Below are 23623 nucleotides of genomic sequence, written 5' to 3' on the forward strand. Positions count from 1 at the left end.
TCATCCCCATTGTGCTTGAGTATATGCTTCTCACACATTTAGAAATCAGTAAATATTTTTTAAAGTTGAATATCATACAAGTTATTTCATGAAGTAAATAATTAAAAAGAAAAATGGACTAAAAACAGATCAAACAGTTTTCAAAGGTAAAAGTTCAAATACCTACCATGCATATTCATTACCTAATTAGTGATCTGGCAGGTGTAATTTCATATCATGACTTGTGAATTTATATACCCTGTAAGTTGTCAAAGAGTAAGAACGCTGACTCTACCCAGAGAATGATAGTTTGGTGTAATGTCATAAGAGGAATTTCACAAGGCAAGCAGCAGTATAAACTGGCACAGTACCCTGGGGAAGGAGGTGGGCATTACACTTAAAGGGAATACGTTCATTCTGTATCCAGCAGTTCCACTCCCAAGCTTACATACTCGAGAAAAATTCTACCATAAATGTTCACCAGGAAAAAGGAAGTCCATGTCAACAGTATTTGTAAGAGTAAAAACTAGAAATCATCTGCTATGTTCCTACAAGGTTGCCTAAAAATAAATCATTTTTCCATATAGTATGTTTAATTAGCTACATGCAATAGCAGGTATAATTGTAAGAATCAAAATATATAGCGCAAAAGCAAATCTCAGGAATCTATATGTTACAATACAGTATTAATAATACTCAGAAACAGTAAACAATAAACAGCCTCTTGCTTTCTGCACCAAACATATAGTATAACTGTGAATGATAAGAGTTACGTCTGGGGTTGGAAAAGAGGGGGAGGCATGATAGGTGAGGCGTATTCACATAGATTGAAATATGTTGATGATCTCTAGCAAATTGTGCTTTCTGGGCATTTGAATTTTAATTTTACTATGTTACCTGTTACTTAGATATGTACTTAGGCATATATCACATTTAGGTAAGAAACGTGTGAGAGCAGATGAAGGGTAGACAATGCAGACAGCTATTTTAAGATCTGTCCAATCATATTGTTCATTACAAAATTAAGCCTGTATGACACAAGTTCCTTTAATTTACATCCATTTTTCCCTCCTTCACTGTGAAATTATCTCACACTTGTTAGTGAACTCAGATGGATCATTTCCTATTTTCTCCTTACTCCTGAAATTATATTCCAGCATCTTCAGTCAACTACCAAACATTTTTGCCCTATTTGATGGTTGTGATCATCCTTCCTACAGTCAATGTGTCCTTGAATTTAACATCAGAACACGATTTGGCTCATACTTTCCTATTACTGTGTAATAATGCTTACCCACCAATTAGTGAGTTGGAGCAACCATTTGTTCAGTTTGCCTTTTCAGCTGGGTCAGCAAGGTGGTTCTCCTCGTAGTCCCACCTGGGTTGTTCTTGTGGTTGCCGTCATCTGGGTTCTTGACTATGGAAGGGTGATCCAGGATGGCCTCTGATATCTCAGGCCTCACCTGGAATGTGGAACAGCAGGGATATTTGGGCCTCTCTCCACACGGTCTTTCATTTAAGCCTTTTTTATGGAATCATAGTCTCAGAGATCCAAAAGAGCAAGCCCAAGTGCTGAAGTGCTGTCCTCTTGCACAGATCGCATTTGCTGATGTCTCAGTGGTCTAAGCATGTCACTTGGTCAATCTCTGAGTGAGTCTGACAAGGGACTTCACAAGGGCCTGGATATTGGGAGGCTTGGTGAGTTGGGGGCCATTAACATAGCAGTCTGCTGCATCTGCCAAATAATTACCTCATGGCTGTGTGTCCCACCAGAACTGTAGTCCCATCTTTTACCTGCATGCAAGACTTCCTAATCTTTGACAATTGAGTCCTTTCATTTTCGATATATCAGAAACCAAAACTAAATTTTCCTCTCATAAACCATAAATTCTTTTCATATTCCCCATATCCATATTAGTTATTCTGTACTATCATCTTTTTGTTTCCATAACTGCCATAAAAGTTACTTTATGTCTTTGATTCTTTTTACATTTTCTCTTAATGATCACTCTACAGATCCTGTTGTTTTATCTAGAATGATGTCTTCTACATTTCCTCATATTCTCGGTTTCCATGGATGGATTCCAGCCAGAACCCAGAACCAGACCATGTTTCTCCTCATTTGGTAAAATTTCTAGTTAGAATTCAAATTTGTTTTTTACATGAATATTTGGTTTCTCTTGCACTGACAGGTAAAGCTAAACCTGTGGTTTCATCTGTTATAACCACACTAGCATCCATTAGTTCCAGTCTCCTGAAATACATGTACGACTCTTCCCTCCAACACATCTTTCGCTATTGAATACTGTTCCTCTGTAAATACTTCATTGAATACATTCATTAAAAGTGCTTAGAAATTATATCTGTCATCTTATAAAAGCTTTCTCTCATTATGATTATTGTTATTGTTCATATAACAATTCTAGCTTAATTTTCCATGTAGAGAAGGTGAACTCACTTAGTGGCTCTACCTCACAATCTAACACTTCACCATTCACACTGATATTTGATAGCATAGGACAGCACCCCACAAAAAAGAATGATTTGGCCTAAAATGTCAGTATTTCCAAAATTCAATAGTGCACATATTAACCTTTTTTACACAAAAGAAATATCAACAGAAGTGAATATCCTCTGTTTTACTAAGCCTGGAATATAATGTACTTAGATACAGACACAATCATTTTGTTCACTGACTGCAAAGATAGGGAAGGGAGAAATGGATCATAGTTATTCATTCAAAAATTTTTATATGGGAACCTTTTCTATATATATGTGCCCAATTCACATCCTTCTTAATTCTTACTTGTAAGGTATGATTGGCATGAGCATGATTTTATCTGGGAAAGGTCTCCAGTAAGTTCTTGTGCACAGTATGTGTGAACCAGTGATTTCATTTCTGCTCATAGAGGTTTTAAAAAAGGAGAGTTGTAGGAACATCTGCCAGAATGTTGTATAGGCTGTGATATACGCTGCAGATATACCTGAAATAGTTAACATTCTACCTTTCATAAGGAAAATTTTCAATATTCCATAAATTGGGAAAAGGCATTAATTGTGAGATAAACCATTCTATACACTACAAAGCGAAAATGCCCATTAAACCATAGCACACCATCAGATACAAGATGAATCTTGCGTTCAGTCATAACAAATGGTTAGAAATAACATGTCTCAAAATAGTTGCCATACCATGAGTTGTCATGGTATGAGTTGGCAGAAAATGAACAGTATGATTATGTTTCTGAAAAGTATATAGTAGGTCATGGCAGGCCTCCTGTAAGAACTAGAAAAAGCTGACTAATTTTTAAAATGCTACATTTAAAGACATGAGAGAGGACTGCAGAAGTAAGAAGAACTAGATGAACTAAAGTTTTAGAGAGGAGAAGATTATTTGTAAGAGAGTTGAGGATTATCTGCCATTATTTTCCAGGGGCTGGGTGTATGTGGCATTTGTAAGTTAAGGACTTGAGTGTAGGATACACTGAGGGCAATGCTAGGTGGGAGAGGAACCAGGAAAACTTTCAGTAGTCTTTTGGGATTGGAATTAAAAACTTCAAGGTGAGGCGCCTTGAATGCACAGCTGGGTTTCTGCAGAGGACGTTTGCTGAGTTGGAGCCTGCCGAAGGGGTGGAGAAGCTAGGGTGCAAGGTTCTAAAAGGCAGAGTTAAGTGACCTGCAGTCTTACTATGCTAAAAATGCAGCCATCCAAATGGGGTGTATGGAATGTGGGCATGTTAAGAATGTATGTACTTGTATGTTGTTTTATCAATAAAAAAAAAATTGCTAAAGAGAAAGAGAAGGTTTTAGGAAAACTATTTAATCTGCATATAGCTCCTGTTTCTTCAACAAAAATGACTCATAAATTTGACTCACAAGGAATGAATTTGCATCTATTTGTGAATTTATCATTAATAATAGAAATTATTCCACAAAGAAAGCAGTTTAGTGTATGTCAGAATTTAGCTTTTGATATTACTTTTAAGATAACTCCTGCAGAGAAATTTTGTGGCTGTCATAAACATGTGGAAACTCTGCTATGAGAAAGATATGGCCAAGTATCAAAAGTTCACATTTCAGTGCAAGCTGTTGAGGGTAATGAATTTGGAAAGTCCTTCATGATAAGGCTCCCTGTACTGCACATAAAAGTTATCACAGATGTTGGAAATCTTCTAAAGAAGATGAGTTTAGTCAAAACTGTAATCACACAACTCAAAAAATCTGGCCCAGGGGATAAACATTTTCAACTTAACCAATGTGAGAAATCTTCCAGTGGTCAGTGAGCCATTTTGAAATATAATACAGTTCACATGGCTGAGAAACACTCTGACTATAATGTAATGGAAATAATTTCAGCAAGAATTCACACTTCTCTCAACCTTCTCTCACACTTCTCAGTTTTATAAAACTGTCACAGAGGAAACCTCATGTATGTAATGACAGACCACAAACTGGAAATAAATCCTTTGAATATGACAAAAATGAAAAATCCTACAAAACGTCCACCCACAAAGTATGTCAGAGATAAAACCCTATACATGTTATTAATGTGGGAAATCCTTCAGTTAAAAAGGACATTTCATTCGATGTCAGAAAACTCAAACGAGAAACAAGCAAGAAACAAGGGAAATAAAGCAATCAAGATGGTAGACTTTAACCCAATCATATCAAGATCACATTCAGTGTAAATGGTTTAAAATAAAAAATTGAGGATATCATCAAAAAAGACACAGTAATGAAATCCAGAGCTCGATCCTACAAAAAAAATAAAAAGAATGAGTTGACAAAAACCCCTTTTGTAGAATGCGAGAATCTAGTAAAAGCATTAGAACAGCTAGGAGAAAGCTTGTTGGAGAGAAAAGCATCTGGCTTATGGAAAGAAAGCAGTTTCATCTTAAACTGCCTGCCTACCATCCCCACCCTGTACCCCAGGTCAGCAGTGACCATGACAATGGCAGCTGGCACTGCTGGTGAAAGTTGCTAGAGCCAGAGGAAGCAATATGGATTCTGTTAAGATTGAGGTTTGACCTTCCTAGCAGCCACCTAAATTGCTAACACAAAGGCTTGCTTTTGTTTCACCTGACTTTGGGGAATCCCAGGGCTGGAATATCTTCCTAAAGGCCTTTTTGCCAAAAGCATTTACAGTCACACATATTGGCACAAAAGCCTGGGGCAAAGCATAGCAGTCATGATGCTCAGTCACGAACTGAAGTCCTGAGAGGGAAGGATTTGGGAAAGGTGATATGTAGGGGAATAGGAGCTCTTAAAAGTGTGTTGTATAGGCCTAGAGAGACAACAATCACTCACTACCAACTAGCTTAAAGGGGCTGCAAAAGAAGTGAAAGCAAAGTCAGATTTAAAGTGGTTTGCCTAAGAGTTTGAGTGTCCCAACACAAAGCCAATCTATGAAGAGTAGGACAAAATCTCTCCCTCTCCCTCTCCCTCTCCCCCTCCCCATCTCTCCCCCTCTCTCTTCTCGCTCTTTCTCCTCTCTACTTTCTCTTTCTCTCTTACACCCCCCCCCCCACCTACAAACATTTAAGAAAACTGTCAAAAAAGTAGATAGCACTGTCTACTGCGCTAATGGAACACAGACTTCAGGGGTCAAAAAATGGCAAGGAATATAGGCTTTTCCAAAGATAGTTCAGAAAAGTCACTAAACAAGAAAACAAAAACAATGCATAAGAAGTAGCTACAGCAAACTCCAGTAAGGAAGGCATGTATTCAAAATTTCATTTTCAGCAAAAAAAAAAAAATTACGGATAATACAAAGTAACAAGAAAGTAAGGCCCATTAAGAGGAAAAAAATACAGCAGAGTCCCTGAAGGAGAGTCAAAAGACATATTAGACAATCACTTTAACTGCCTTGAATATTCTCAGTGAGATAAAGCAAAGCATGGTCAAAGCCAAAAGAAACCAGGAAAATTATATCTCAACAAATGGATAGTATCAATAAAGAGAAAGAAGTTGTAAAGAGAACCAAAGAGAGCTGAAAAATACATGGCTATGAAAAATTCACAGAGTTGTTTCAAAAGCAGATTTGAGCAGGCAGATGAAAAATCAGAGAACATAAAAATAAATCAATTAAGGTCATCCACATGAGAAGGAAAACAGAAAAAATGATGAAGAAAAATAAACGAAGCCTAAGAGACCTCTGGGGCACCAGCAAGCATAGCAACATCTGCATAATGATAGCGCTAAAAGGAGAGGAAAAAAAAGGGAATAAAGAATATTAAAAGAAATAACAGAAATGTTTCTAAATTTAATATAAGATTTGTTTACTTCACAAAAGTTCAGTAATCTCAAAGTTGGTTAAACTCAGATTTACACTGACACATATAATAATCAAAATATCAGGACTCAAAGACAAGTGAGACTCATGCAAGCAGCAAAAGAAAAATGACTTGTCATGTACAAGAGATGCTCAATAATATTTCTTTCAGAACAACAAATGTCTCCTCAGAAACGATGAAGCCAAAAGGCAATTCTGTGACAAATTAAACTGAAGGAGAGAAAAAAAAAGTGTCAACCGAGAATTCTAATACCAGTAAATCATCCTCAAAAATGAGGTCAAAGGCGGGCCACGGTGGCTCAGCAGGCAGAGTTTTCGCCTGCCAGGCCGGAGCCCGGGGTTGGATTCCCAGTGACTGCCCATGAAAAAAAAATAAAGGAGGGAGAAATTAAGACATTTCCACATAGAAATAGAGGAAATTCATCGATCTGGATTCACCCTACAGGAATAATTAAAAGGCATCCTCTAGAAATTAAAGGACACTTGACGATAACTCAGAGCCATATGAACAATCAAAGAACATACTTAAATGCAAAAGCGAAAAAAATGCTGAATATTTGACTTGGAATTTTTCCTATATGAATTAAAAGTCAAATGCATAAAGCAATAATTATAAATCATTTTAATGCGCACATAAAATCCAACAACAAAAATTTAAAAGATCCCAAGTCAATAACAATACTTTAGGGGTCATAATGTAAGTATCTAGTATCAAGAACATGTAAAGAACTCATAATGTAAAGAACTCATAACTCAGCAGTAAAAGACAAACAACCCAGTTTTAAAATGGAGAAACTCTTGAATAGATGTTTCCCCAAAAAGTATATTAAAATGGCCAATAAATACATGAAAAAATGATTAACATCATTAATCATTAGGAAAATGAAAAAAAAAATTACATTCCGATACTATGTCACATCTACGAGGATGACTATAAGCCAAAAAAGCAGAGAATAACTGGTGAAAGTGTGGAGAATTTTATATTTTCTTTTTGCTGTGGGAATATAAAATTGTGGAACATCTGAAAAAATCATACATTAATTACAGAATTATCATATGACTCTAATTCCAATTGAGGTAGATAACCAAAAGAAGTGAAAACAGATATTCAAATGCAAATTTGTACCTGATTGTTGGAGCAGCACTATTTATAATAGTCAAAAGGTGGAAACAACCTAAATGTCTGTTAACAAATGAGTGGGTAAACAAAAAGTAGTATATCCGAACAATAGGCTATTACTCATATCCAAACAATAGTCTATTACTCAGCAATAAAAATAAATGTAGTATAGAGACATACTATGACATGTATGGACCTTGAACAATTGCTGAAAGAAAGGAAACAAAAAGATCAATTTTATTATTCTGTTTTTATGAAATATCGGGAATAGTTAAATCAATGAATATAGAAAATAGACTAGAGTTTGCTACAATCTAGTGGGAGGAAGAAATGGGAGATGATTGCTTAATGTCCATAGGGTTTTCTTGGGAGATGACAAAAATGTTCGAAAACTAAATAGTGCCGATGGTTGCACAAAACTGAGACTCAATTAAATGCCTCTGAATTGTACACTTTAAATAAGGTTGAAATAGTAAATTTTATGTAAGGTATATTTTACCACATTTTTTTAAAGTATCAAAAACAAAATAGGTTATTTTTAGTAAGAGTATTTCCGGGGCACTAAGTGACACTACCTAATGATAAAAGGGTCAGTCTACCAATGTCTTCTTAGACTGCGTTTTCCAGGAGTGTCTCACTTATGATAAAGAAATGGACCATAAGACCTACTGGATTTTGTCCTTGCATTAGAAAACAGAAAAGAACCTGCAACTCTGCAATATATTTTCAAACTGCTTGATATTGAGAAGAAAGGATATTTAAATGTTTTTTCCCTTAATTATTTCATTAGTGCCATATAGGAACTGATGAAAATCCAGAGACAAGATCCTGTTTTATTTCAAGATGTTAAGTATGAAATCTTTGACATGGTAAAAGCAAAGGATCCTTTCAAAATCCCTATTCTGGATTTAATCAACAGAATCCAGGAGACAGTCACCACCCTTCTAACTGATCTGAATGACTTCTGGACTTATGAGAACAGAGAAGCCCTTGTTGCAAATGACAATGAAAACTGCAGATCTTGATGACTCATGATCATAGAAAGACTAAACTGCATTCATTAAGATGTGCTTTGCTGCATCAAAACTTCGAGGGAGAATTCTTAATAATGGTGTAAATAAAACACTTTCATCTTCCTGTGAGGACTCAGCAATTGTTTTGTTTACTGGAATTTGAGTTACGATAGTTTGAAAGCAAAAGGACCAAGTACTGCTTTTGAGGAAGTGGTAAATTCTGATTCTGTTTAGTTTGAATTTGGCAAGTGTGGTTTGCTGAAGGTAGGTGTCCAGACTACTTTACAGTTATTCATGAGATATTTCATACTAATCAGAATTTGAATATTTGAAGGATAGTTTCTAACATGGTCATTTACTTCAGTCTTCTAAAAGATATGTCAAAGATATATCAAGGCACAGCAATTTCATTTCTGGTTTAGAAGTGTTTGGACATGATCTTTCTTTTAATAGGATATTTCCAATGATGTATTCATACTAACATTTTATTTTCATTAAAATCACAGGTATGAAGAACAAAAAAGGATCAGTCCTCCAAGAAGGCAGCAATCCTGTGTGCATCAAACAAGGGAACTTCAAAATATGTGAAACCAAAAATGACAGAACTAAAAGGAGAAATAGAGCAATTCACAGTGATACATGGGGAATTTAGCATCCTCTCTCAGAAATTGATAGAATCACTAGAGTGAAAATCAGCAAGCATATAAAAGAATTGAAAAGTGTCATCAACCAACATCTCGACAAGTCTGGGGTTTCCACATCCTGAACATTAAAAAAAAAAAAAGACAGGCCCTTAATCACCTCCTGGAAGATAACCTCTAAACCTTGGAATCTTCTGTCTGATGAGTGTCTTTGTGTACCTGGGGGCCTTGGGCCATACCAGATAGTTTATTTTTTGAACAGTGTGTCTTATGGTGGAAGTTATGGGCCACATTGTAACAGATTGACCTCTGGAGGGGTTGGAGACTAAGTAATTAAGATTAGTCAGGTGGGCACTCCATGCCTACCTGACTCCCAATAAAAATAATTGACAAAAAGATGCAGCAGAGCTTCTCTGTGTGTGTTATCACACATTACTACTGGGAAAGTGAAGCACTGGCCTTATCCTTATGTTTCCACTGGAAAAGGACAAGTGGACGAATATTCCTGGTCTCTCCTGAACTCCTCTTTATGTTTCTTTTCCCTTTGCTAATTTTGCATTGTATCCTTTCACTATCATAAATTGTACTTGTAAGTAGAACAGCTTTTCTTGAATTCTGAGTCCTTCTAGTAAATGATCTAACCTGACGCTGGTCCTAAGAATACCTGGATACAGATTCTGAAACACATTTTTCATTTTTATAGTGTTTTAGATATTCTATAATTTTGATTTTGATGTTCTGCTTGACTACCTACTTGACTGAATAGGAAGGGAGACCCCAGGGAATAGTGTCCCATGTGAGGATTTAACCGTATATGGAACTAGTCAGTCACTTCAGAAAAAGCCAGGATTGGAGTTGGAATTACCCAGAAAGGGTGTGTGGGAATTCCTTCTGTCTGATGGGCATGATCGAAGGCTACTGCATGGAAAACCAAGAAGAAGATAGCAAGATCTGTATTAGGAGAACCACTGCCAGTCCGTGCTGAGAAAGATACATAGGAGGAAATATAACTTCAGAGGCAGAGAGCTTTTTGTGGCCCCACTGCTTGGAGAGGGTGTACCTGAGAAAAAGGTGGCCTCTTTAATGACTCCCAAGGTTGCATTTGGAGAAATAGGGCCATTGCACAGACCCTTGGAAAGGGTGGAACTGTTGCCTTCTAAAGCCCCAAAGATAAATGGCTCTCAGACTTTGAAATCTAATGGAGTTTGCCCTTCAGGTTTTCAAAACTGCTTGGTTCCTGTGACCCCTGTGTTCCTTGCAGTTTCTCCCTATGAAAATAGGAGTACATATTCTGTGACTGTCCCTCCTTTGTATGTTGGCAGCAGATAACTTGTTCTGGTTTTATAGGTCTGGAGCCAGAGGAAAAGTTTGTTTTAGAACTGACCATACCTATAGCTGACTTTGACAAGACATTGTAGTGGTTTTAACTTTGCACTGTATTTGTACTGTTAATGAAATGCTTTAAGGCTTTTGTGATGTTGAGATGGAGTGAACATATTTTTTAAGTGTGGAAAACATGTCTTTGTTAGGGGCCAAAGGGTCGAATGTGCTGGTTTGAGAGGATTATGTAACCTATAAAAGCCATATTTTAATCTTGATCATCTCATAGAGGCAGCCATTTCTTTTAATTCCTATTCAGTACAGTAGGTTGGAAAATTGATTAGATTATCTACATGGAGATGTGTTGTGCCCAACTGTGGGTATTGACCTTGGATTTGAGTAAGATGTGACTCCACCCATGTCATGGTCAGGTTCCATGTGTCAACTGGCCACATGGTGGTATCAGTTTGTCTGGTTGGGCAAGTGCTCCCTGTCTTTTGCTTTGAGAAAATGTCATAGAATTAAATCATGATCACATCAACTGTATCCACAGCTGATTCCATTTGTAATCAGCCAAAAGGAGTGTCTTCTCCAATGAGTGATGCTTAATCACTGGAAGCCTTTTGAGGAGGATTCAGAAGTGATAGGCTCTATTCCTCCTTTGGCCAGTGAACCTCTCCTCTGGAGTTCATCCAGACCCTCCATCGGAATCATCAGCTCCACAGCCTGCCCTACAGACTTTGAACTCTACGTTCCCATGATTACATGAGACACTTTTATAAATTTCATATTTACAAATATTTCCTGTTGATTCTGTTTCTCTAGAGAACCCTAACTAATACAACCTGTTACAGGTGGGTCTTGATTAGTTTACTGCAATCCTTTAAAAGAGGAAACATTTTGAAAAGAGCAAGCGAGCCATGAGAACTACAAGACCCCATACAGCCAGAAATCTTTGGAGATGAAGAAGGAAAATGCCCCTGGAGAGCTTCATGAAGCAGGAGGCCTGGAGAGAAAGCAGACATTGCCATGTTCGCCATATGCCTTTCCAGCTGAGAAAGAAACCCTGAACTTCAGCCTTTCTTGAGTGAAGGTAACATCCTGTTGGTGCCTTAATTTGGACATTTTTATAGACTTGCTTTTCTTGGGACATTTTCATGGCTTTCGAACTATAAACTTGCAACTAAATTCCTCCCCTTTTAAAAGCTGTTCTGTTTTTGCATTCAAGCAGCTTGCAAACTAGAACAGAGATCTATAAAGGTCTCTCTCAACCTGGGAATGAAAGATTCCAGAATCCATAGGATAAGCTGTGAAGCTGGTGGTTCCAGTGAAGGGTCTGTTTGAACTCCACAGAAGAGGCTTGCTGGCTGAAGAAGTAGTGAAAAAGGCTTCTTCCTTAAAAGCCTTCAACTGAATGAATTATCACATTGAGGGAGACATATGTTAGTTGATCGCAGATGTAATCAGCTGCACATACAATCAAGTGACTGACGATTTAATACACCAGATTTCCAGTTTATCACTGAACCAAGAATTATCCTTGCAGCAACAGGCCAGTGCTTGTCTGACCAGATAACTGGAGATTATCACTTGGCCAAGTTGACACCAGGACCTAACCATCACAGTCCACCTCTTGTCAACTTGGCAGCTGTACATATCGCCTTGAAGCATGCTTAATTTCCAGATAGAACCCAAAAGCAGCCATATCTTTTGCCTAACAATACTCAGTTGTCTGGCATACCAGAAATGCACTACATCTCTCCAGAGTAGAGTACAAATCCTTAGTAACATTCACTTATTTAAAAAAAATTTTTAGTGAGAAATCTTCACAAATATGCAGTCTGTTCTAGTTTGCGAGCTGCCTCATGAAACAGAGCTAGCAGACTTTGTAATGTGTCCTTACAGCTGAGACAGAAACCCTAAACTTCATTAGCCTTTCTTGAGTGGAGGTAACGTTTTGTTAATGCCCTTAATTTAGACATTTCTAAGGCCTTGCTTCAATTTGAACATTTTCTCAGCCTTAGAACACATAAAATTGCAACTTAATAAATTCCATTTTTTAAAAGCCTTTCCATTTCTGGTATATCACATTCTGGCTTCTTGTTTCATGAGGCCCACCCAGGAGCATTTTCCTTCTTCATCCCCAAAGTTCTCTGGCTGCATGGGTTCTCATGGCTCTCATGGCTTTGAAGCTGTTCTGGTTTGCTAGGTGCTGGAATGCAATATACCGGAAACGGAATCGCTTTTTAAAAGGGGAATTAAATGAGTTGCTAGTTTACAGTTTTAAGGCCTAGAAAATGTCCCAATTGCAACAAGTCTGTAGAAATGTCCAGTGACAGGCATCCAGGGAAAGATACCTTGATTCAAGAAGGCCGATGAAGTTCAAGGTTTCTCTCTCCGCTGGAAGGGCACATGGCGAACACAGCATCATCTCCTAGCTTTCTCTCCTGGCTTCCTATTTCTTGAAGCTCCCCGGGAGGCGTCTTCCTTCTTCATCTCCAAAGATCGCTGGCTGGTGGACTTTCTGCTTTGTAGTGTTGCTTTCTCTGAATCTCTCTGAAAATCTCTCATTCTCCAAAATATTTTCTTTTTTATAGGACTTCAGACTGATCAAGACCCACTCAAATGGGTGGAGACATGTCATTCCCTAATCCAGTTTAACAACCATTCTTGACTAAATCACGTCATCCAGGGAGATGATCTCATTACAGTTTCAAACATACAGTATTGAATAGAGATTATTCTACCTTTAAGAAATGGGATTTATATTAAAACATGGCTTTTCTTAGGGGGCATACTTCCTTTCAAACCAGCACAGAAGCTTTTTCCAAAATAGCTCCCTCTTAAAGGGCTCCAGTAAGCAACCCACCCTGAATGGGTGGAGACACATCTCAATGAAAACCATCAAAAGCTCCCACCTAGCAATAATTGAATGAGGCTTAAAGGACATGTCTTTTTGGGGGTCCACGAAAGATTCAAACCAGCACACAGTCCATACATGGTATATGATCAGTGGCTCAAAATATCATCACATAGTTGTGTATTTATCACCATGATCAGTTGTCAAACTTTTGCGTCAGAAGAAGAAAGAAAGAAAAAGAAAAAATTCATTCATTCCATGTTCTTTACCCATCCCTCTCACTGATCACTAGTGTTTCTATGCAGTTATTTTTACCCTTGCCCATCCCATTATTACTTTTTATCCATATATTGTTTTTTACTTATGTGTCCATACCCTGGAGAAGAAGAACATGAAATACAAGGTTTTCACAATCACACAGTCACATTGTCAAAGCTGTATCATTATACAATCATCTTCAAGAGTCAAAGCCACTAGAACATAGCTCTACAGTTCCAGGTACTTTCCTCTAACCACTACAATACACCATAAACTAAAAAAGGAATATCTATAAAATGCATAAGAATAACCTCCAGGATTACATCTTGACTTTATTTGAATTCTCACAGCCACTGAATCTTTATTTTGACTCCTTTCTTCCCTCTTTTGGTCAAGAATGCTTGCCTCATCTCATGATCCCAGGTTCAAGTGAATCCCAGGAGTTCTAGTCCCACAATGCTGGGATGATTTACACCCCTGGGAGCCATGTCCCATGTAGGGGTGGGGGTGGGCAGTGAGTTCACCTGCTGAGTTGGCTTTGAGAGAGAGGCCACATCTGTGCAACCAGAGAGGTTCTCTGAGGGTGCCTCTTAGGCATAATTGTAAGTGGGCTTACCTGTCTTTTGCAGGAAGACACTTCAAAGGGGAAAACCCCAAGATCGAGGGCTTGGCCTATTGAATTGGTTGTCCCCAGTACGTTGATCTTATAAACTGCCACTTTGCTGTACTCATTTGTTAGCTTTGCTATAGTTTTTTTTTGGATTTTCAACATACAGTGTGTCATCTGCAAACAATGAGAGTTTTCCCACTTTCTTTCCAATTTGGATGCCTCCTATTTTTCTTTGTCTAATTGCTCTGGTTAGAACTTCCAGAAGAATGTTGAATAACAGTCATTTCAGTGGGCATCCATATCTTGTTCCTGATATTAGAGGGAAAGCTTTCAGTCTTTCCCTATTGAGGATGATAATAAGCTGTGAGTTTTTTATATTTTCCCTTTAGCATGTTGAGGAAGTTCCCTTCTAGACCTATCCTTTAAAATGTTTTCATCAAGAAGGGATGTTGAATTTTGTCAAATGCTTTTTCTGCATCAATCAAAATTATCATGTGGTTATTCTGTTTTGGTTTGTTGATATGGCATATTACATTAGTTGAGTTTCCTGTGCTGAACTACCCTTGCATACTTGGAATAAATCCCATTTGGTCATGGTGTATAATTCTTTTAATGTCCTGCTGGACTTGATTTGCAAGAATTTTGTTGAGGATTTTTACCTCTATATTCAATGAGATTGGTCTGTAATTTTCTTTTCTTGCAGTATCTTTCCCTGGCTTTGGTATTAGAGTGATGATGGCTTCATAGAATGGGTTGGGTAGCTTTCCCTCCTGTTTTATTTTTTTTTGAAGAATTTGAGCAAGATTGGCAACAATTCTTTCTTGAATGTTTGATAGAATTCACATGTGGAGCCATCTGGCCCTGGACTTTCTTTTTTGGGAGCTTCTTGATGACTGAGTGAATCCCTTTAGTTGTGATTGATTTATTGAAATTGTCTATTTCTTCTCAGATTAGTGTTAGTTGTTCATACCATTCTGTGACGTTGTCTATTTCCTCTTCCTTGTCTAGTTTTTTAGCATGTAGTTGTTCATGGTATCTTCTAATTACCTCCTTTATTCTACAGTGTCAGTAATTAAGTCTCCTCTTCCATTTCTAATTTTATTTATTTGCTTCTCTTTTATTTTCTTTTTATCAATCTAGCTAACAGCCCATCGATTTTATTGATTTTCTCAAAGACACAACTTCTGGTTTTGTTTATTTTCTTGTTTTCATATTCCCAATTTCATTTATTTCTGCTCTAATCTTTGTTAGTCTTTCCTTTTGTTTGCTTTGGGGTTAGTTTGCTGTTCTTTCTCTAGTTCTTCTAAGTGTGCAGTTAATTCCTTGAGTTTTCTCTTCTTATTTAATATAGGGATTGAAGGGAATAAATTTCCTTCTTGGCACTGCCTTTGCTGCATCCCATAAATTTTGATGTGTTGTTTTTCATTTTCATTTTACTCAAGGCATTTACTGATTTCTCTTTGTTCTAGTTTGTTAGCTGCTATAATGCAATATACCAGAAATGGAATGGCTTTTCAAAAGGGGAATTTAATAAGTTGCTAGTTTACAATTCTAAGGCTGAGAAAATGCCTCAATTAAAGCAAGTCTATAGAAATATCCAGTCCAAGGCATCCAGGGAGAGGTACCTTGATTCTTGAAGGCTGATGAAGTTCAGGGTTTCTCTCTCAAGTGAGAAGACACATGGTGAACACAGTTAGGGTTTCTCTCTCATCTGGAAGAGCACATGGCGAACACAGCATCATCTGCTACGTTTCTCTCTTGGCTACCCACTTCATGAAGCTCCATAGGAGGTGTTTTCCTTCTTCACCTCCAAAGGTCACTGGCTGGTTCTTTCTGCTTCCCATGGCTATGTTGTTCTTCTCTGATCTTTCTGAATCTCTCACTTTCTCCAAAATGTTTCCTCTTTTGTAGGATTCCAGCAAGCTAATCAAGACTAACCCAAGTGGGTGGAGACACACCTCCACCTAATCCAGACTAAGAAGTACACTTGGTTATATCACATCTCTGAGGAGATGATCTAATTACAGTTTCAAACATACAATACTGAATAGGATTAGAAGAAACAGCTGCCTTTACAACATGGGATTAGGATTAAAATATGGCTTTTCTAGGGTGCATACATCATTTCAAACCAGCACACTCTTGTAACTTCTTCCTTGACCCACTGACTGTGTAATGGTAGGTACTGGTGTCGGCTTGATCACAAGAATTATGCCCAATTGTCTGCAAGGATATTTCATGGCTGATTGATAAATTGGAAGGCTGGTGTATCAAGTCATCAGTCACTTGATTGCATGTGTGGTGATTACATCTGTGATCAGCTAAGGTGTATCTCCACAAATAATCCAACCAGTAGAAGGCTTTTAAGGAGGAAGAGAGACTCTTTCACTGCTTCTTCAGCCAGTGCACCTCTTCTGTCGAATTCATCCAGACCCTTCATGGAAGCAGCCAGCTTCACAGTCTGACCTATAGATTTTATACTCTTCATTTGCATGATGTGTTAGACACCTTTATAAATCTCATATTTACAGATGTCTCCTGTTGGTTCTCTTTCTCTGGAGAATGCTGACTAACACGGCCTTGTACCAGAAGTAGGTCAATTGGCGAAAAAGATACTCAAAATATCACCATTAGATTCTGCTGATTGTATGGTTATATGAGACGAGACTTGTGTGTTTTGACACTTTTGTGGAGTATTTTGCAATTAAGAGGTGTAATGATCTTCACTGATTGTTGCTAGATATGTTGGATAAAGTTATGAAGGAAAGAGATGAGGTGAAGGCTTCAGTTTGAGACTTCAGCACCGTATGAATGATGTGAACATTTCCATTGTGTCTTGAAAGAAAATCTTATTTCTTGTCACGGACTTGAGATCTCTGAAACCAGACACAAAGCCTCATTGTTGAGTAGCAGATTTAAAATATAGACTAAAATCTCAACCTTGCAGAGTGTCTGCTTTAATTTTATGAAGGCTTTGATTGGAAAAGAATGGGACCATGAAACATGGGATGGTGATATATGCTCTGAGAATGATGGTGGGGAGACAAAATCCCTGGAATCTGCTGAGCCTTTGCTTGATAGATCTGTAATGGACTGCCCTGAGGAAAGAGCTTCCTGATGTCCAGCCTACCTTGAGGGAAGAGCTTCCTCACTTCCAGTCTCCTCAGAGGAGTCTATCAAACCTCCACCTAACAAGATTAACCCTTCATTGCCTGCTAACCCTATAACCACCTTCCCTTATGAAACAGCCCTCATTCCTCTGTCTAGCATGACTAATTCTGTTTTACCAGATGAAACTGCAATGGAATGCCCTCATGTAATTGGCTTGAAAGACACTTCTGTTTCTTTTCACTCCCCAACCCTCTTTTCTTCAAGACCTATAACTAGACTAAAGTCCCTAAAGGCCCTGAAAAGTGAGGTACGAAGTGTGACTCATGATGAAGTATGCTATACTCCAAAAGAACTGCATGAGTTCTCCAATTTGTATAGCCAGAAATCAGGGGAATATGTGTGAGAATGGATATTAAGTGTGTGGGATAATGGTGGAAGGAATATAAAGATGGATCAAGCTGAACTTATTTATATAAGCCCATTAAGGAGAGATTCTGCATTTGGTGTTATAGCTCAAGGGGTTAGAAGGGACATTAACAGTTTGTTTGTACGGTTGGCTGACATTAAATGCTAGAACTGCCCTGGTATAATGAAGGTATCCAGAGGCTGAGAGACATTGTAATGTTAGAATGAGACCTAGACTCAGTCCCTGATATGGCATCATTCCCCAAGGTGATCGACCTGCTACCATCATGGAAGAGGCAGCAATTTTGTTCTAACTGGATTAGACATACACTCTAGATATGATTTTGTATACCCTGCATGCAGTGCCTCTGCAAAAGCTACCATCTGTGGACTTATGGAATACATTATCTGAGGTCATAATATTCTATGCAGCATTGCGTCTGATCCAGGTACCCACTTCACAGCAAATGTAGTGCAGGAATGGGCACATGCTCATGAAATTCTCTGGTCTTACCATATTCTCCCTCATCCAGAGGCAGATGAGTTGATAGGACAGTGGCATGGCCATTTGATGACCCAATTACAGTGCTAAGTAGGTGGCAATACCTTTCAGGGCTGGGACAGTGTTCTACAGGAAGCTGTGTATGCTCCGAATCAGCATCCACTCTGTGGTTCTATTTCTCCCATAGCCAGGATTCATGGGTCAGGTCGAGGAATCAAGGTATAGAAATGGGAGTGGCACCAGTCACTATCACTACCTGTGATCGCTAGGAAAATTTTTGCTTCCTTTCCCAGGAACCTTAAATTCTGTTGGTCTACACCCTTATTCCAGAAGGACAAGTGCTTCTACCAGGAATATGACCATGATTCCATTGAACTGGAAGTTAAAACTGCTACCTGGTCACTTTGGACTTCACATTGCCACTGAATTAACAGGCAAGGAAGGGGATTACTTTTCTGTCTGGTGTGATTGGTTCTGATGATTAAGGGGAAATAGGACTGCAGTTATACAATGGAGATTAAGAAGAGTTTTCCTAGAATACAGAAGATCCCCTAGGGCATCTCTTAGTCCTACCATGCCCTATGATTAAAGTCAATGGAAACTTACAACAACCCAATCCAGGTAGGACTACCAATGGCCCAGAAAACTTCAGGAATGAAGGTCATGGTCATCCCCCCTAGAAAAGACCCATGACCAGCTGAAGTTCTTGCTGAGGGTATAGGGAACATGGAATGGGTGGTAGAAGAAGGTAGTGATAATTATGAATTACAACCAGATGACCAGTTACAGAAACAAGGGCTGTGTGTGTTTGGAAATTTCCTCCCTGTTTTGAGTACATTTGCATTTGTTCCTAAGCACATATTTTGTTTTCCTTTTGTCCTATGTCATAAGTTGTTTGTTCGTGTTACAGTATTTAAATATTTGAACTTCATAGAATATGAAGTTCAAAAGTGAATGTTACCTAGACTTGCATCCTATTCTGGAGAGATATAGTACATTTTTGGTTGTATATACGACAGTTGAATATTGTTAGATGAAAGATATGTCTGTTGTTGCATTGTATTTGGAAATTAAACATGTTTCAAGGTGATGTGTATAGTTGCCATGTTGACAAGGTGTGGACTGTGATGGTTAGGTTATGTTGTCAACTTGGCCAAGTGATGATGCTCAGTTGTTTGGTCAGGCAAGCACTGGTCTGCCCATTGCTGCAATGATATTCCATGGCTGGTTGATAAACTGGAAGATTGGTGTATTAAATCATCAGTCAGTTTATTGCATCTGTGCCTGATTACATGTATGATTGACTAAGGCACACCTCTCCCCATGTGATAATCCAGTCAGTTGAACAGTGACTCTTTCACTGCTTCTTCAGCCAGCAAGCCTCTCCTCTGAAGTTCATGCAGACCCTTCAACAGACCTGCCAGCTTCAGAGCCTGCCATACAGATTTTGGATTCTTCTGTTTCCATGGTTGCATGAGACTCCTTTATAAATCTCTTACTTATATATCTCTCCTACTGGTTCTGTTTCTCTAGAGAACTTTGACTAGCACAGATGAAAATAAAAATGATTTGAAGAAAGGAAAACATAATATAGAATATTTATAAAGTAAATAAAACTATATTGGTTGGAATTGTATTCACTCCCTCAGAAAGATATGTTCAAGTCCTAACCTCCATTTCTGTTAATTCACTTCCATTTGAAATTTGGATCTTTGAAGATGTTATTAGCAAAGAGTATTCCCTTAATACACTATGTCTAGGGTCCTAATAAGTGAAAGAAATTTGTACACAGTTAGTAAGTGAGAGAAAGAAGCCATGTGATGAAGTCTGAGATTGAGTTGCTGCCATATGCCATGGAATTCCATAACACCCATCAGATGCCATGAAAGAGGCATGGGATGGATTTTCCCCTATAATAGTAGGCAAGGCCTGCTATCCCCTTGATTTCAAATGCCCAGCCTCCAGCACTGAGGGATAATCAATTTGAAGTTTTAAGTCACCCAGTCTGTGGTGTTGTGTTGCAATGGGCTCAGCAAACTAAGACAGATAATAAAGTTGGTTCTTAGAACACCAACAAAATTGACAAAACTTTTGCTCCACTGTGAAAAAATGAGAAAGGACTCAAATTACTAAAATCAGAAATGAAAGTGGAACATTACTGTCAACTTTAATATCTATAAATGAGACAACCTAAATCAATTAGACAATATTCTAGAAAAACAAACTGGGAAAACTGACTCAGAAGAAACAGAAAAGCTGACCAGAACCACTGTGCCCATTTAAAACTATTGTGTACTCCAGAAAAGCCATATCCTTTAATCCTATTTCCATATTGCTGGGTGGGATCTTTTTTATTATTTTGTTTCCATGGAAACGTGGCCCTCCCAGTTGTGGGTGGTAGCTTTTAATTAGATGGTTTCCATGGAGATGTGTCTCTACCCATTCAAGGTGGGTTTCTTATTGCAGTCCTTTAAGAGGGAATAATTTTGGTAGAAGTGTCAGAGCCAGCAGAGCTGACAGCCAACATGGGACCCATACATTTGGAGATGCAGAAAGAAAACATCTGGGAAAGCTGTTTGATATGAGAAGCCAAAGGACTAGCAGATGCTAGCCACATGCCTTCCCAGATGACAGAAGTGTTCCAGACCCATTGGTCTTTCTTGAGTCAAGGTATCCTTCTGTAGATGTCTTAGTTTAGACAATTGTTATGGCTTTAGAACTGTAAACTTGTGACTTAATAAATTCCCCTTTTTATTTTTTTATTTTTTTATTAATTAAAAAAAATTAGCTAACAACATCTAGAAATCATTCCATTCTACATATGCAATCAGTAATTTGTAATATCACATAGGTGTATGGTCATCATTTCTCAGTACATATGCATCGATTTAGAGAAAGAAGTAGCAAGACAACAGAAGAAGAAATAAAATGATAACAGAGAGAAAACAAAAATAAAAATAAAAAGTACAAAAATATATAAGAAAAAAAACTATAGCTCAGATGCAGCTTCATTCAGTGTTTTAACATAATTACATTACAATTAGGTAGTATTGTGCTGACCATTTTTTTTTTTTTAGAAATCATACCATTCTACATATGCAATCAGTAATTCTTAACATCATCACATAGATGCATGATCATCGTTTCTTAGTACATTTGCATCGGTTTAGAAGAACTAGCAACACAGCAGAAAAAGATATAGAATGTTAATATAGAGAAAAAAATAAAAGTAATAATAATAGTAAAAAAAAAGAAAAAAACAAAAAAAAACCTATAGGTCAGATGCAGCTCCATTCAGTGTTTTAACATGATTGCTTTACAATTAGGTATTATTGTGCTGTCCATTTTTGAGTTTTTGTATCTAGTCCTATTGCACAGTCTGTATCCCATCAGCTCCAATTACCCATTATCTTACCCTGTTTCTAACTCCTGCTGAACTCTGTTACCAATGACATATTCCAAGTTTATTCTCGAGTGTCGATTCACATCATTGGGACCATACAGTATTTGTCTTTTAGTTTTTGGCTAGACTCACTCAGCATAATGTTCTCTAGGTCCATCCATGTTATTACATGCTTCATAAGTTTATCCTGCCTTAAAGCTGCATAATATTCCATTGTATGTATATACCGCAGTTTGTTTAGCCACTCGTCTGTTGGTGGACATTTTGGCTGTTTCCATCTCTTTGCAATTGTAAATAACGCTGCTATAAACATTGGTGTGCAAATGTCCGTTTGAGTTTTTGCCCTTAATTCCTTTGAGTAGATTCCCAGCAATGGTATTGCTGGGTGGTATGGCAATTCTATATTCAGCTTTTTGAGGAACCGCCAAACTGCCTTCCACAGTGGTTGCACCATTTGACATTCCCACCAACAGTGAATATGTGTGCCTCTTTCACCGCATCCTTTCCAGCACTTGTCATTTTCTGTTTTGTTGATAATGGCCATTCTGGTGGGTGTGAGATGATATCTCATTGTGGTTTTGATTTGCATTTCTCTTATGGCCAGGGACATTGAGCATCTCTTCATGTGTCTTTTGGCCATTTGTATTTCCTCCTCTGAGAGGTGTCTATTCAAGTCTTTTTCCCATTTTGTAATTGGGTTGGCTGTCTTTTTGTTGTTGAGTTGAACAATCTCATTATAGATTCTGGATACTAGACCTTTATCTGATATGTCGTTTCCAAATATTGATTCCCATTGTGTAGGCTGTCTTTCTACTTTCTTGATGAAGTTCTTTGATGCACAAAAGTGTTTAATTTTGAGGAGTTCCCATTTATTTATTTCCTTCTTCAGTGCTCTTGCTTTAGGTGTAAGGTCCATAAAACCGCCTCCAATTGTAAGATTCATAAGATATCTCCCTACATTTTCCTCTAACTGTTTTATGGTCTCAGACCTAATGTTTAGATCTTTGATCCATTTTGAGTTAACTTTTGTGTAGGGTGTGAGATATGGGTCTTCTTTCATTCTTTTGCATATGGATATCCAGTTCTCTAGGCACCATTTATTGAAGAAACTGTTCTGTCCCAGGTGAGTTGGCTTGACTGCCTTATCAAAGATCAAATGTCCATAGATGAGAGGGTCTATATCTGAGCACTCTATTCAATTCCATTGGTCGATATATCTATCTTTATGCCAATACCATGCTGTTTTGACTACTGTGGCTTCATAATATGCCTTAAAGTCAGGCAGTGCAAGACCTCCAGCTTCATTTTTTTTCCTCAAGATGTTTTTAGCAATTTGGGGCACCCTGCCCTTCCAGATAAATTTGCTTATTGGTTTTTCTGTTTCTGAAAAATAAGTTGTTGGGATTTTGATTGGTATTGCATTGAATCTGTAAATCAATTTAGGTAGGATTGACCTCTTAACTATATTTAGTCTTCCAATCCATGAACACGGTATGCCCTTCCATCTATTTAGGTCTTCTGTGATTTCCTTTAGGAGTTTTTTGTAGTTTTCTTTATATAGGTTTTTTTTTCTCTTTAGTTAAATTTATTCCTAGGTATTTTATTCTTTTAGTTGCAATTCTAAATGGGATTCGTTTCTTGATTTCCCCCTCCGCTTGTTCATTGCTAGTGTATAGAAATTCTACAGATTTTTGAATGTTGATCTTGTAACCTGCTACTTTGCTGTACTCATTTATTAGCTCTAGTAGTTTTGTTGTGGATTTTTCCCGATTTTCGATGTATAGTATCATATCGTCTGCAAACAGTGATAGTTTTACTTCTTCCTTTCCAATTTTGATGCCTTGTATTTCTTTTTCTTGTCTAATTGCTCTGGCTAGAACCTCCAACACAATGTTGAATAATAGTGGTGATAGTGGACATCCTTGCTTTGTTCCTGATCTTAGGGGGAAAGTTTTCAATTTTTCCCCATTGAGGATGATATTAGCTGTGGGTTTTTCATATATTCCCTCTATCATTTTAAGGAAGTTCCCTTGTATTCCTATCCTTTGAAGTGTTTTCAACAGGAAAGGATGTTGAATCTTGTCAAATGCCTTCTCTGCATCAACTGAG

General features: G+C 37.8%; 2 long non-coding RNA genes across 21 annotated transcripts in view; one reads left to right on the forward strand and one right to left on the reverse strand.

Annotated features, from left to right (window-relative positions):
- LOC143673850 (uncharacterized) overlaps nt 1-23623 on the forward strand; it is an 84770-nt gene that overhangs the window by 50652 nt on the left and 10495 nt on the right. For 17 of the 19 annotated variants that reach the window (XR_013170722.1, XR_013170720.1, XR_013170721.1 and 14 more), the window contains one exon: nt 8911-13439. The exons of 1 other annotated variant lie outside the window; for it this stretch is intronic. This is a non-coding gene — a long non-coding RNA (uncharacterized LOC143673850). Of the gene's footprint in view, nt 1-8910; nt 13440-18404; nt 19691-23623 lie in introns of those variants that run through there. One more of the 19 variants, XR_013170713.1, reaches the window with a different exon arrangement.
- LOC143673853 (uncharacterized) overlaps nt 1-23623 on the reverse strand; it is a 53625-nt gene that overhangs the window by 18943 nt on the left and 11059 nt on the right. Inside the window, exon 4 of one of the 2 annotated variants that reach the window (XR_013170742.1) lies at nt 949-1442. The exons of the other annotated variant lie outside the window; for it this stretch is intronic. This is a non-coding gene — a long non-coding RNA (uncharacterized LOC143673853). Of the gene's footprint in view, nt 1-948; nt 1443-23623 lie in introns of those variants that run through there. 2 annotated transcript variants of the gene reach the window in all.

Source organism: Tamandua tetradactyla, chromosome 2 (assembly GCF_023851605.1).
Source record: "Tamandua tetradactyla isolate mTamTet1 chromosome 2, mTamTet1.pri, whole genome shotgun sequence".
In the NCBI taxonomy this organism is placed as follows: domain Eukaryota; kingdom Metazoa; phylum Chordata; class Mammalia; order Pilosa; family Myrmecophagidae; genus Tamandua; species Tamandua tetradactyla.